At 45.2% G+C, this 14,517-nt stretch overlaps 1 pseudogene; it reads left to right on the forward strand.

The window, feature by feature from the left end:
- The first annotated feature begins 5,211 nt into the window (after nt 1–5,211).
- LOC118656831 lies at nt 5,212–5,774 on the forward strand (annotated as a pseudogene).
- The last annotated feature ends 8,743 nt before the right edge of the window (nt 5,775–14,517 follow it).

Below are 14,517 nucleotides of genomic sequence, written 5' to 3' on the forward strand. Positions count from 1 at the left end.
AACCAGAGACCAGACCACCACAGCCCCTCGTGGGCTGGCCCCACCCCCAAGCAAGCAGTTAGGGGCAATCAGGCAGGCAGGCAGAGTGGTTAGGGGTGACCAGCTAGGCAGATGGCCCCTCACTGGGCTGGCTTCACCCCCAAGCAAGAGGTTAGGGGCAATCAGGCAGGCAGGCAGAGTGGTTAGGGACGATCAGGTAGGCAGGCCAGTGGTTAGGAGCGATCAGGTAGGCAGACAGCCCCTCACAAGGCTGACCCCGCCCCCCAGCAAGCAGTTAGGGGTGATCAGGAAGGCAGGCAAATGGTTAGGGGTGATCAGGTAGGCAGGCGAGCGGTTAGGGGTCATCAGGTAGGCAGATGGCCCCTCGCAGGGTGGGACCCACCCCCCAGCAAAGAAAGAGAGAGGGCCAGGCCAGCCAAGCCATCGCACCCCAGCCTGTCGCCTACAGGGGGAGGCCACCCAGTGACAGGGGAGGGGGGGCAGTGCTGCACAGATGGCAAGCAGTGGCAGTGGTGGGTATAGGGCCAGCTACCTGCAGCCGGGGGAAGGAAAGCCCTGATAAGCCCTGATCTCAGGCCAGGCCTAGAGACCCTACCCAAAGGGTCCCAGATTGTGAGAGGGTGCATGCTGGGCTGAAGGCACCCCACACCCCCGAGTGCATGAATTTTCATGCACCGGGCCTCTAGTTTAGAAATAAGGTCTTAAAGATGTGATTAAGTTTAAAAAAAAAAAAAAAAGGTCTTGAACATGGGCCTTAATACAATCTGATTTGTGTCCTTATAAGAGGAGGAAATATAAACACGCAAAAAGAGACACCAGAGATACACAAAGAGAAAAGACCATATGAGGATATAGTGACAAGATGGCCAAGGAGAGAATCCTCAGAATAAACCAAACCTATTGACACCTTGATCTTGGACTCCAGGCCTTCAGAATTAGAAAAAAATAAACTGTTGTTTAAGCCACCTAGTCTGTGATATTTTGTTATGGCAGCCCCAGCAAAACTATACATGTTAAGATAACTTAATTCTACTCTGCTCACCTCGAGTATTACAGCAGGCTACAAACAGAGTTACTGGACACTGGAGACTCTTAAATTGATGTTGTCAGCCTCTTTGCCGAGAGGACCCCTTGTACATGAAACCACTTCACAGCAAGTTTCTTTGTGTGGCTCAGTTAGTAAATTTCTGGCCAAGATACAAAGCAAAGTTGTCTTGTACCCACATCCACCCAAAAGCATGAGAATAAGGTTTTCAGGCTTGTTGCACTTAAGGGTCAACATTTTTCTATGATTTAAAACATGAATGCCAAAAAGTGGTCCACATAAACAGTTATTATAATTAAAGGAAATGATGTAATAGTAGGTTATTTCTTGATGAGAAGCATGACTAAAAGTGACACAGAGCATTCTGAGCCTCCTGGGCCAAGGGATTCAGTTCACTCTGTCCCTTTAGACCAGCAGTTCTCAACCTGTGGGTCATGACCCCTTTGGGACTCTTTCACAGGGGTCACCTAAGACCATCGGAAAACACAAATATAATTACATATTGTTTTTGTGATTAATCACTATGCTTTAATTACGTTCAATTTGTAACAATGAAATTGGGGGTCACCACAACATGAGGAACTGTATTAAAGGGTCGCGGCATTAGGAAGGTTGAGAACCACTGCTTTAGACCGAAGTGCTTTGCTTTCTCGTGTCAAAGCATGACTGAGCACATGGGGGAGCAAGGGGTGGGCGCACATGCACAGTGGCTCATGCGGAAGAGCTGGGATTGCAAGGCAGGGCCTTCTGATGGAAACTAACGCACAAGGAAGAGTAATGTGGTTCCCTCCATGCTTTGAAAGTGGACCTGGCTTTGATCAATAAGCTATCACAAATATGATGCACAGCTGTGAGAGAAAATAACTTCTGTTTCAGAGGAAATGGCACAAGGGAAGGCCTCGCCATAGCCTTTGAACGTCGATGCCCCCTGCGGTGATGCACAGGCCACAGCCTGCGGGCATCTTTGCCGGTGAGCAGGGCAGCCCAGTCTGGCTCATTACCAGAGGAGTGCTGCCTTGAAAAGTCCGTGGAAGGCAAGGTTTCCTTCAGAACTGGTGCAATAGTTAACTTGACTATTTTCCCCAAAAACTTTTGAAGGTGAACAGTAACTGCTACAGATCTATTCTCTTGCAAATCCAATACATGCAGTCTGCCCTTCCAGACACCCTCTAACCAATCTGTCCCAGCCCACCAACCTTTTATTACGCTGTCTGGAATGCTCCCCAAATATTTCATCAGAGACTGTGATATTGTTCATGTGCCTGTTCATTTAAGTTGCAACTCTAGAGGTGTCCGTTGCTCTTATAAAAAATGGAGAGCCCAGCGGTGGTCTGATGGAGTCACAGCCAAGAAGTCAGCACTCCGACAGGACTGCTAGGTGAATGTCCATTATGTAGGCTCACCCACCAAGCTGTCCTGTGCATATTCGCACACTCTGGGTCCAGGACGGATCTTTACTGGTGAAAAAAGTGGCCTCTAAAACCTCCATGGTGAATGTCAGAAATAGGTTCTCTGTCAAAATTAAAGGTCTTTAAGATGTGTGCAGTGGCAAAAATATTTCAGAGATACTGCCACCCATATACATGGAATTATGAATCCAGAGTGGTCTGTTTTTGCTCACTTAGGACAGGGCGAGGGCAGGGTGCCTTAGCATCCTGGAGCAAGTCCAAGGCCATTGCAGAGAGGAAGCCTGCCTCGGAGAGTTGTTATATCTTTACCTTGTTACACCAGAACGCCCATGGCACACAGAACTGGGACTTCACTGATCTTCAAGAACAGCTTGGATCTCTTGTGTCTTTTGCAAACAGGCATTTGTTTAGTAGATATCCACACAAGATGTAAGAGAACCTGGCCTGAGACAGGCCATTAGAAACTGGCATTAGGGTTATAAGAGAATAGCTAACCTTTATCCACCTTCATTATCTACCAAAAAGAATCTAATTGGCTTAGTTCAATTTATAAAATTTATCCATCAGTGCTCTCCAAACTGGTCAGAGTTCTCCAAGCCCTCTTGATGTTACTTGTCCTCCCTTCCCTAACTACCAATTCCAATCTAGACTTCCTTTCAGCCACCTCTTTCCACAGAAAGTCTTCTCACCTAAGGTCTTACTTTGCATCTAGAAAAAACGGGCTAAAGAAATTGTTAGTCTCTGGCTATCTTGCCCATCTTACCATGACCTTTTTGGAAATATGTTTTAGGTCTAAGTACTTCAAGCCAATATTCTAAGCATTTTTGAAGGCACTACCACATTTTCTACACTTGCTAATTATTTTGTATATCTCTAAGCAATGAACCCAACCCTGTGAACACAGAAGTACTTGCTAAATGCATCCACTGCTTCTGTGCATGCTAACATCAGGGCTAAGAAGGGAGATGCTTGGCTCAGGTCCCCAAGAAATGGTTCCCGGGGGGGCAGGGTGGGGGGGAGCATGGGCGCTGACAGTTCAAAAAGACGAGCATTTTACAGTGAAAACATCTGCATTGCTGGATTTCTGGAACACTAGGAATGGTGGCTACTTCCCCAAAGGCTAAGGTGGTCTCAGTTTTCCTTCAGCTAATTCTTTAAAGAGAGGTAGTGTGGTGTTTTCTAAAGATAACTAGAGTTGTAATTGACAGATTCAGGCTAATAGTCTGCCACTATGTATGTAACTTTAGGCAAATGATTTCATTTCTTTGACCCTCCAGACACTTGTATATAAAATGGAAATACTGTTTATCCAACAGGGTCATTGTGAGAACTGAATAAGTAAAGTGTTCTGTATATTATAAAATGCCACAAAAGTGTAAGGCTTGGTTATTTTCAAATATTCACTTCTTTTGACACCAGGATAAGCTTGAAAATACTTATTTCAGCCAGAAAAGTCCATTGAACTTTCTCAAATAACCTATTAGAACCCTTGAAGAAAAAGACTTTATAATGATAATAAAAAAAACCTCCCTCTTGAATTAAAAATGCTGCATTTTGGAACAACTTCTAATTTGTTTGTTAAAGTAAACAGTGAAGGCAGAATTTCTCCCAGACTTTCTATCTTCCATCTGGGACTTCTTCATTTCCATCCTATTCTCTGTATGGAGACACGACGTTAGAAGCAATACACAGTTTATTTCCATTGTCAGCCTAGGTAATACTGGGAGTGCAGTGTGAAGTTTCAGAGCAGGAGTATTGACCTCAGCTACCTTCTCCTTTGAGAAGGTCTACCTGTATTCACTCTGTCTGACAGAATGCAAACTGCATTTCCGTTCCCAGAACTCAGAGAGGCGTCTGCTGTTTTCAACAGCAATACCGTTCTTGGAATGACAAAGTAGGCATGTACTGTATTATAACTTTGCCTAAAGACAAGTTTTATGCGATCATACATTCCCATCCTTAGGAAGGTTCATTTTTTCCTGAATTAACATTAGAAAGAAGTCATTTGGCTTTATTAAGCTTGTTTCTTCCACTTCAGGAGACTAAACCATTCATAATGTGCCAGGAAGATGATGAAAGTAACTAAACAATTTATCTGAAGGGAAAGAAAGATAAAATCACTCGGAGCCTGCAGATTAAAAGACCCACTTTCTGCTTGAGATTGATATATAATAAACACAACTCCTAGCGACAAAGCACAGGCAAAGGACATATCTTCAACGCTTTTCCTCCCATTTTAACTTTAATTAATTTTCTGAATTTCATAACAGTGTACTTTCTAATTACACAGGGGCTTGCTTCAGAATTCCAAGTAGGACTGTTACCATTCGCAAGTTGTCCTTGTGTTTTTAATGACTAGGTTTGAAACTATTAATACATATGCCCTCTTAGGTTAATTAATAAGCTAATCTTCCTTGCCTAACAATTGTTCATAATAAACTGGTTGTGTGTTTTTCTCTCCAAAATAAGCATCTATGAAGAATATACATCCTCAACATAAGTGTCTGCACTAGCATACTCCAGAGAAACAGCATCAATGAGTTATCCAAGGTGTGGCAAAGATGGGTTGACAGTTGCTCGAATGGAAAATAATACAATTAATAAATAATAACATAAGAATAAACTTCGTGTTTCATGTACTCACTACTGTAAACCTACTTTTGCTGCACCCCGTATAAGAGGAGATTTAGGCTTATCCTCCCTCAGCTGGTCTTCCCTAGACCCCCTGAGCATCAGCCCTAGTGCCCTACGCGGCACTGTTTCCTCTCCAACAAGATGAAAGAAACTATCATGAACCAAGAGAAACTCGCCAAACTGCAGGCACAGGTGCGCATTGGTGGGAAAGGAACTGCTTGTGGAAAGAAGGTGGTTCACAGGACAGCTACAGCAGGTGATAAAAAACCTCAGTTGTCCTTAAAGAAATTAGGGGTAAACAATATCTCCGGTATTGAAGAGGTAAATATGTTCACAAACCAAGGAACAGTGATCCCCTTTAACAACCCTAAAGTTCAGCATCACTGGCAGCGAACACTTTCACCATACCCATACCCACATGTAGCTTAGATAAGCCTCCATGCCAAGCTTGATCTTGTCATTAGATATTGGCAGCCTCTGGAGATGAGAAAAAGCAAAAGGGCTCCTTCCGCAACTTAAACCAGCTGGGTGCAGACAGTCTGACTAGTTGAAGGAGAATGGGTGAAGCTCTGCCCATACAATCTGTGGATGGAAAAGCACCACTTGCTACAGGAGAGGATGATGATGACGAAGTTCCAGATCCTGTGGACAATTTTGATGAGGCTTCTAAGAATGAAGCAAACTGAATTGAGTCAACTTTTGAAGAAGATAAGCTTGAAGACGTTTCTGGGAGCTGCTATTCTATATTATGCCTGCTTTTTCAAGTTTTGTTTATGGATCTGGTAAAATCTAGATCTCTAATACTTTTTAGCCCAACGCCCCTGGACATTGAAGCTCTTTTCAGTTTCTGCTTATACATAAGTCATTCTTTGCTGCTAACTAAGCTGAAGAAGCTTGGGAATAAAGTGTGAAACAGGTTTGTTTTTTTGGTTTTTTTAAAAGAGAGATTTATGCTAGGAATTGGCACACGTGGTTGTGGAGACCACATAGCCCCACAATCTCCCATCTGCACACTAGACAACCAGAAAAGCAGGTGGTGTGATTCAGCCTACGAACGGAGGCCCGAGAACTGGGGAGCCCCTGGTGTAAGTCCTGGAGTCTGAGCACCAGGAACCCACTGTGCCAGGGCAGGAGCAGAGGGGCCTCTCAGCTCAAGGAGAAAGAGAGAATCTGCCCATCTTCTGCTTTTTGTTCTATTTGGGCTTTCAGCAGACTGGATGGTGCCCACCAGCACTGATGAGGGTGATCGTGCAAAGTCTTCAAGAATGGCCCCCATGGCTGAGACTAGGTTTGAAACTAATTATAAGCTAATTTTCCTTGCCTAGCAATTGTTCATAATAAACTGATTATATTTTACTCCAAAATAAGCATCTATGAAAAATAGACATCCTCAACTTAAGTACCTGTCCACTGATTCAAATGCTAATTTCTTCTGGAAACAACTTCCCAGACACACCCAGAAATAACACTCTACCAGCTATCTGAGCACCCCTCAGTCCAGTCAAGTTGACACATAAAATTAACCATCACAGCGTCCTATTTTACCTATGAAAAGAAATGTGAGCATAAATTACTAAGGAGATCACAACTCTTAGACACAGAGGCCTGGGTTTCAAGAGACATTGCACTTGTGGCACAATAATCTAATCTTATCCTAAGCTCTTGGCTCTGGGATCAGAATTCCCTCCTTGAGAGGAGCAAGGTAGAAACCATACCCACGTGTAGCTTAGATAAGCCTCCATGCCAAGCTTGATCTTGTCATTAGATATTGGCAGCCTCTGGAGATGAGAAAAAGCAAAAGGGCTCCTTCCACATGGCCTTGCCACCACCAGATGGCACGTCACCATGAAAGCAGGTTTCACACACAATTCTGACACACACATCCATGTTTCTTGGCAAGCAGGCATGAAACAGTCTGTTCCTGGGAGCTCTGTGACATCCCAGCTCTCAGCCACCAATCCATCCTCGAGGACCTTGCATGATCCAGACACGGAATTCTCAACTAAGAGGCAAGAAGCAAAATGCAGCAGAAGGCCAAGGGCAACCCTCCCAAGGTGCACACACAGCCTACAAGGCGCCCCCGTTCTGGGAAAGGCAGAGGAGCCTGGGCAGGGTTTAACCCATCCACATATCCCAATTAATATGAGCACCACTTGTTCCTTCAATGAGAGTTATCTCTAACTAGAGGCCCAGTGCACAAAATTCGTGCATGGTCAGGGGGAGGGGTCCCTGAGCCCGGCCTGCACCCTCTCGCAGTCTAGGAGCCCTCGGGGGATGTCCACCTGCCAGCTTAGGCCCACTTCCCTCTCAAAGTCTGGGAGCCCTCACTCCTTACTGCCTGCCTGCTTGCTGCTCCTTACCACTCAGCTCACTGCTCCTTAGTGCTGCCTCCGAGGTGAGAGAGGCTCCCGCCACCACTGCTGCCCTCACCAGCCATCAGCCCGGGTTCTGGCTGAGTAGCACTCCCCCTGTGGGAGCACACTGCATTGAGCGTCTGGCCCCTGGTGGTCAGTGCATGTCATAGAGACCGGTCGTTCTGCTGTTTGGTCAATTTGCATATCAGCCTTTTGTTATATAGGATAATCCTTCCACTAATGAACGAATCTCTAGTGCAGGCATTTACAGATGAAGGTGGTTGAAGATTTGGGACAAAGGATGCTGAACTGTAAACTCTTCCAGCCTCAGCCTCCCGAGTAGCTGGGACTACAGGCGCGCGCCACCGCGCCCGGCTGAACTATAAACTCTGATTTAGCACCTTTGCAATCGTAACCATGCCTGCCCTTGCAGCATGCATTCCTCTTTGTGACACTATAAACATGAACCACTCCCAAGATAGAGAACAAGCTAAACTGGCCCACACCTGTCAATATTTTATAATGTCTATGCTAAACTATCTTAAAGGAAAATTACAGGATGCATGACCAGTGGTACCCAGGGTGTACAACAAGCAGAAGAGTTCAAACAGTAAGGTGTGACCATCCTCTTAATTTCTCTAGTCCATGCCCTCTTATGCAGCCCACATTTTCTGAACTACGGCACCAGGAGAGATTTTTTCCTTTCCCAGTTTGAACACAAGACAGAAAAATAGCGAGAGATGAAAAATTTAAATAAGCAGCTTCCTCACAAAAGATGAAAACTGGGGCCTGAGTAAATCGGAAAACAATGTGCACTGTAAGTGCTTTTTTCTGATAAAAATTCTAGAAGAGAATCACATAATTGCCTTATAATCTTATGGGCCTTCTATTTGAACAACATTGAACAACAATCAAAGTTGAGACGCGCCCACCATGGAAGGTGGCCCCTGCCCAGAGTCCAGTTCCCAAGTAGGCCAGTGGGCTTCACTGCTTCAAAACCAAGTGCAGCACCCCATCCAAGAAAGTGCGAACACATGACATGCCCCTGGGCAGAATGCAGTTGGTTTACACAAGATGAAGATGGACATCATTCTCTACACCTCACCCCTCTATATTTTAAAATACACTTGCTCAGAGGGGTTTAACTGTGCTGGATAGAACAATTCTAGCTGCGTTCACCATCACCAGAACTGCTCATTGGGGGCAGACCTGTTGGAAGAGCATGTCTCTCTGTTTTAAACTCTGTTTTCCCCTTGGAGAGCACCACACTTTGACTCACATTCGCTGCTGCTTTGCTCCGTACCATTTACTCATTCATCAAATATTGACCGAGTGTCTCCTGTGGACAATGTGGACAGGCCCTGGGAGGACTACAAAGGAGGAGAGGACACGTCTCCAGCTCCCAAGGAGCTTTGATTCTGAACTTGATGTGAAAATCAGGACAAACGGCTGTGAAAGGTGGTGTGTGGCTTAGTGCAAACGAATGCCACAGTCCAGACGTGCTGCGGGGGCTGGACATGGAGGCTGCCTAAGGAAAACACTCCCGAGTCTCTCCTTTACCTTCCCCCACGGCCTTCACAGCTCACTTCTGACACCAGACGTGTGGTTTCCCACACATCAAGCAATTCTCTGACACCAGACGGTGTCCTGCCACTCCGTTCAGTTCTGACACTAATTGGAGTGAGCACAGGCCCCACAGGTGAAGGGCACAGTCCCCATCGGTGAAGACTGCCCCCACTTCAGCCACCAATCACAGGGAGTGGGTCGTCAGGTTGCTCACAATGTCAGTCCATTCTTTCCAATATGCTAGGGTGGGCTTCTGCGTTTTAGGACCCAAAGATTAAAATCTTCTTGTAAGGACAACTTTCCTGGTCTCTTTAGGTGCTAACTAGAAAGTATGTTTCTCCTATAGGACGTATCCTGTGGCAAATGGTTAGGAAGGCACGCAGACTTACTTTTGGATCCTGACTCCACAACTTCCAAATGATGCGAATTTGAGCACTTCTTGTAGAGTAAGCACTTGGCGGAGAGGGGTGGGGGGGTGTAAAATTATTACAATTAAATGCCTGCCTTGCAGTAGATATTTTATCAAATGACATGTACTATAATGTTTGCTTTCTAATTTTATTCTGTTTTTCCCTTCTTCTTTTTTCTTACTGTCCTTTTTTCCTCCCCATATATCACTGTATTAGTTTTCCAGGACTGCTGTAACAATTCTACGGACTCGGCAACATACACAAAGAAATTGTCTCACTGATCTGGAGGCTGGAATGTCCAAGATCAAGGTGCCGGCAGGATGGGTCCCTTGAGGGCTGTGAGGGAGAGCCTTTTCCAGGCCTCTCTCTGGGCCGCCTTCAGGTTCATGTGGGGTTCTCCCTATATGCGTCTGTGTGTCCAAATTTCCCTCTTTATAAGGACACCAGTCATCTTGGATGAGGGCCCAGCCTCATGATCTCTCCTTAACCAATTACATCGGCAATGACCTTATTTCCACAGGAAGTCAGTGCTAGACATTAGAACTCCAAAATTTGCATTTTCCAGTTTCATGACAGTTGTGACACAATTCAACCCCTCACAAATACATAAAACACATAGACTGTGTTTTATCTGCATTCTCCTAATTCGCCTATTCAATTCTGCAAATGTGAATGCCGTGCCTCTCTTTTAAGTCTAAACAGCTTCTCAGAGTGACAGTGGATGTTAGCTAACAGTCCCCGGGGCTTGCTGTGTCCAGCACTGTTCAATGAACCCACTCCTTGAAGCTTCACAGCAACTCTAAAAGGCATCTACTCTTCCCATCTCCCGTCTTCAGGCAAGAAGACTAAGAAGAGCGAACTTGTAAGAGATCTCCACACTGAGGGAGGGGTAGGAGGCCTGGAGGGCACGGGAAATGGGTACAGAAGCCTCTGGAGCCGCCTTCACCCAGTCACGTTCCCAGAGGGCAGGCAGTGAGCCCCAGCATCTCTGGCAGCATGTCTCAGGGTTCTCACAGCTGCACGCGGGAGGATCTAAGTATCAGGCATAATTCTTCCAAGCTACTGCGCCCCAGAGGAAGGGTGTTGGGGATGCCGGCTGGGAAGACAAAGGCAAAAGCTGCTGTAGTCTCCATGCCATAGCCTGTTGGGTATGAGTTCCTCTGATCCTAACTTGGCCCAGCTTCTGGTTTGGGTTCAGGAGCAGAGTTGGGGCCTTCTGATGCAGCTGTACCTGCCATGCCATCCTCGGCTGAACGATCAGAAACATAGCACAGGATAACAGCAGGTGCATAGGGACTCGGGATTGTGAGCAGGCCTGGAAGATGACCACTGATGGAAGGAAAGACAGGGCAGAGTCAGGGTCTCCTGGGCCAAACCACAAGCCAGGCGTCCCCAGGACAGGGGAGGATCACAACCTTCCTCCGTGACTGCTGCTACCCTTTGTTTTGTATGTTAGAAACTTATCCTTTCATTTTGATGATGATGTGGTCTGGGCTGAGACTGCATTGTGATTTCCCTTCTCCAACATAATTCCGTTTCCTTATCTCAGTTGGAGAATTAAATAGCATATTAATATCATATGTTACACTAGATTTCCCTTAAAGCATGCAATAAAAGCTATTTTCCAACCTTTGTGGGCTGAGCTGATAGTTAATCTAATTTATTATGTCATTAATAAAAGTTGGTGTATGGACCAATAGTTACTTGGGGATGGGGATTCGGGGGGTGGTTTTGAAGGATAATTTAAAGGTCGGTTTGATTTAAGACAAGTTCAAGTTTAGCAATGCAATCACACTGCATTTACTATACATCTCTGTGATGAGTGCAAGACAGGAAAACCAACCTTTATATTTCCTATTTATAATTAATGAGTGGCTTCCAGCAGGGTTGGAGAGGAGAGAATTGTGATTACAGAAGACCAGCTCACCTGAATGGCATCAAATCTTCCAGAGGCCAATTTAAGCCAGCCCAGGTATTAGCATTCTCACTTCTCATGATGAGGCACTACAGTCTTTTTTTTTAATAGTCATGATAGAGTAAACTTGATTAGAAAGAAGACTAAAGAGACTAATAGTAAGATGATGGCTTAAATAGTTAAAGCCAATTGCAGGGCATGAATGCCATCATGGTAGAATGGGGTTCTGAGGAAGTGTTGGGGGTAGGGGATGCCTTCCTCTAGCTCTCCAGAGCAGGATCTCCCCCAGTGAGCTCCGCCCACAGACCACATCCACCCAAACAGGGCAGCCACAGTGAAAACTTTCAAGGAGCTTAGCCTCACTGGGCAGAATTCAGTCCTGCCTCCCATTAGAAGCCTTACACCTGGAGGCTGCTGACTCCCAGCCCTATCTCCCCTCCTCCCTCACCACTGAGATCGCCCTCGAGAAGAACTGAAGGGATCTGTGATTCCATCCATGTTTGGTAGGAAAGTGCCAAGGTGCAGTGGAAGTGAAAGGTCACCTGTATGGCATGTCACGCATCTCCACCATGATTCTCTCCTTCCTGAATCCAGCTAACCTGGAGACCATGCCTAGCCTCCTGGCTAAAACACCTCCATCCGCCATTGAGGGCCCCCTATTGGGCAAGCACAGACTGCCTGGAACTGTAGCCCCACTGGACAGCATCGCCCACCACACCAACTTTGCTAACTGCCCTGCACTGACTGCCAGAATGGATGCCATTGCTCCCTGTGACCACGCCCCAGGGCAACGATGCGTCTTCCCCATTCCTGATCTCTCCTTCACATTCACCATGCAATCTACTTAACCCAACCCTTTAATAAAAGAATCCAAATAAAACACTGTTTATTTTATTAAGGATGTGTTGTTTTCAGCACCTTGGTCGATAGTTAACCCTGACTATGCACCTGAAATTGTTTTTAAATGTTGACGCCTAGGCCTCACCTTCTAGAGATTATGATCTAACTGATTTTGGTGGACCAATTGGCCCCACTGCTATGAAGTGCAGCCAAGAATGAAAATGGGTGAGTAGTGAGTTAACACGTTCCATTCCAAACCTTCTGGGCACCACATTGCTCCCATGTTAGAAGGGCCCCTGTCTGCACCCTGCGGTCTGTGTCCATTAGGTCTTTGCTCCTAAATGGTGAGCTCATGTGCTAAGGGTGCTTCCCGCTGACTCCCCACACCTGCTCCTCGGAGTGAAGCAGCATGGTTGTGGGGAGGAAAAAACAAAAGAATGAAGTAACGACCTGCTCCTTACTGAAATGTCTGACCAGATTACTAAAACGATCAGATGGCCAAACTAATGGTTCAAGGCCATGCCTTATGCCAGGAAAACTGCAGTAAGAAATTCATGAAGCTTGAAAGGGGTCTTATGAGGCCCTTTTATCCGTGGCCATTCTGCACACACAAAGAGAAACCTAACTTTGCTGACTTCCAAAGGAAGACTCCACACGAAATCTGATCTGAGTCCAGAGTGAAGCATTGTCACCATCTGGAGATCCCTTTGCTTGAGTCCATCACTGGAGGCTGTGGGGAAAGAGGAGTAACCTCATAGCTCACAGCAATACACCTACAGTTAGAGAAATGGTATAGTTTCTTTATATTGATAAAATGCTCCCCCATTAAAAAATGTGTCCCACTACAATGCAGCATTTCAAGAGTCTATGTCAGAAAATGACACAAGCCAAATACAATATCTGATATTGTAAGTAACATGTAGAAACAATCAGAAAAAAAACAAATGATAGTCCAGCCCAATATTCCAGACCTCTAACATACTGATCTTTTATTTTTCATTAGTGACATCCATCTCAAATCAAAGACTTTTTCACAAGACGAAAGAATAAAATGATGGAGACACAGAAATGCCACCTATAATCAATATGTTATGAATGTTGTGAGAATTATTCACGTAACCATCTAATGACCAATCAAGTATGCACCCTTTTTTTCCTTGAACAGTAAACAGTAAATGAGTAGCAGTAATTGTAGTCATTACCATCATAGTAATTGTAGGGTAGGAATTATAGTAATAGTAATTGTAGCAATAATAGTAGTAACAACACAGCAGTGGTAGCAACTGTAGTAGAGGAAGTTATAGCAATTAGTATAGTAGTAGTACTGATTGTAGAAATAGTAACAGTAATTGTAGTCATCATCAGTATAGTAACTGTAATAGAGTAGCAATTGTAGTAGTGGTTGTAGCAGTTATTATAGTAATTATAGCAGCAATAGTAGTAATTATAATACCAGTAGTAACTGTGGACGTGGTAGTAATGGTAATTATAGCAATAGACAGAATATTGGCATGCCACCACCATTGGGGCACAGTGAAGGAGCCATGGTAAGGAGGAGGGGAAATATCTTATTTAAATTTGACTCTATGTAGACCTTTCTGTTACATTTACTGAGAGAAGCAAGAAGCTTCCCAAAATAATTCAATCCCAAAGTACATTTCTTATTTCATTTCCCAGGAATGCAATCTTCAATTTGAAAGCATGTGAAGAGCTCAAAGCATATGAAATAGTTCATTGTATGTTAAACCTATGGAATGCTTAGCATAAAATATGGAATTTGTTTATTTAATTTAAAACGAGTCCCTCAGCCTTGTGTTCGCTGCGCGGCACTATGTAAGTTACGTGGGTTCGTCTGGTGTTTGGAAAGCAGCAGGCCCTCTGGGACTTGGCTTTCTCCTCACACGCCAGCTTGAAAATAAATAACGGCTCTGGCAGGTTCAAGCCCAAACACAATTCAAAGTTTCTTTGTGAAGTGTCTCCCACCGTCAATCCAGTTGAGAGATGGGGGATGGGGCTGGAGATGGAATATGACAAAGACTCTGGAGCTGCTCAGGAGATAAAGCACCCCCACACGCCAGACGCCCCTGGAGACAGAGGACTCAGCAATGAACAGGAAGTCACCTCCTTTCTGTTCTCTGGAAAGAACTCCAAGGAGCACAAAACACAACAAACAGGGTGGTTTCAGGCAGGGTTAAAAACAATGAAGAGAACAGCCACCAGGGGGTGTGATAGAGAACAATGGTTGGCAGGGCCCGTCCCCTGAAAGGGGACATTGTGCTGAGACCCAGAGACAAGCAGGAGGGAGCTAAGGGGAAGAAGCCTCCGTAACAGAGACGTCAAAAAC

This window comes from Myotis myotis, unplaced genomic scaffold, assembly GCF_014108235.1.
Source record: "Myotis myotis isolate mMyoMyo1 unplaced genomic scaffold, mMyoMyo1.p scaffold_m19_p_5, whole genome shotgun sequence".
Taxonomy (NCBI): Eukaryota; Metazoa; Chordata; class Mammalia; order Chiroptera; family Vespertilionidae; genus Myotis; species Myotis myotis.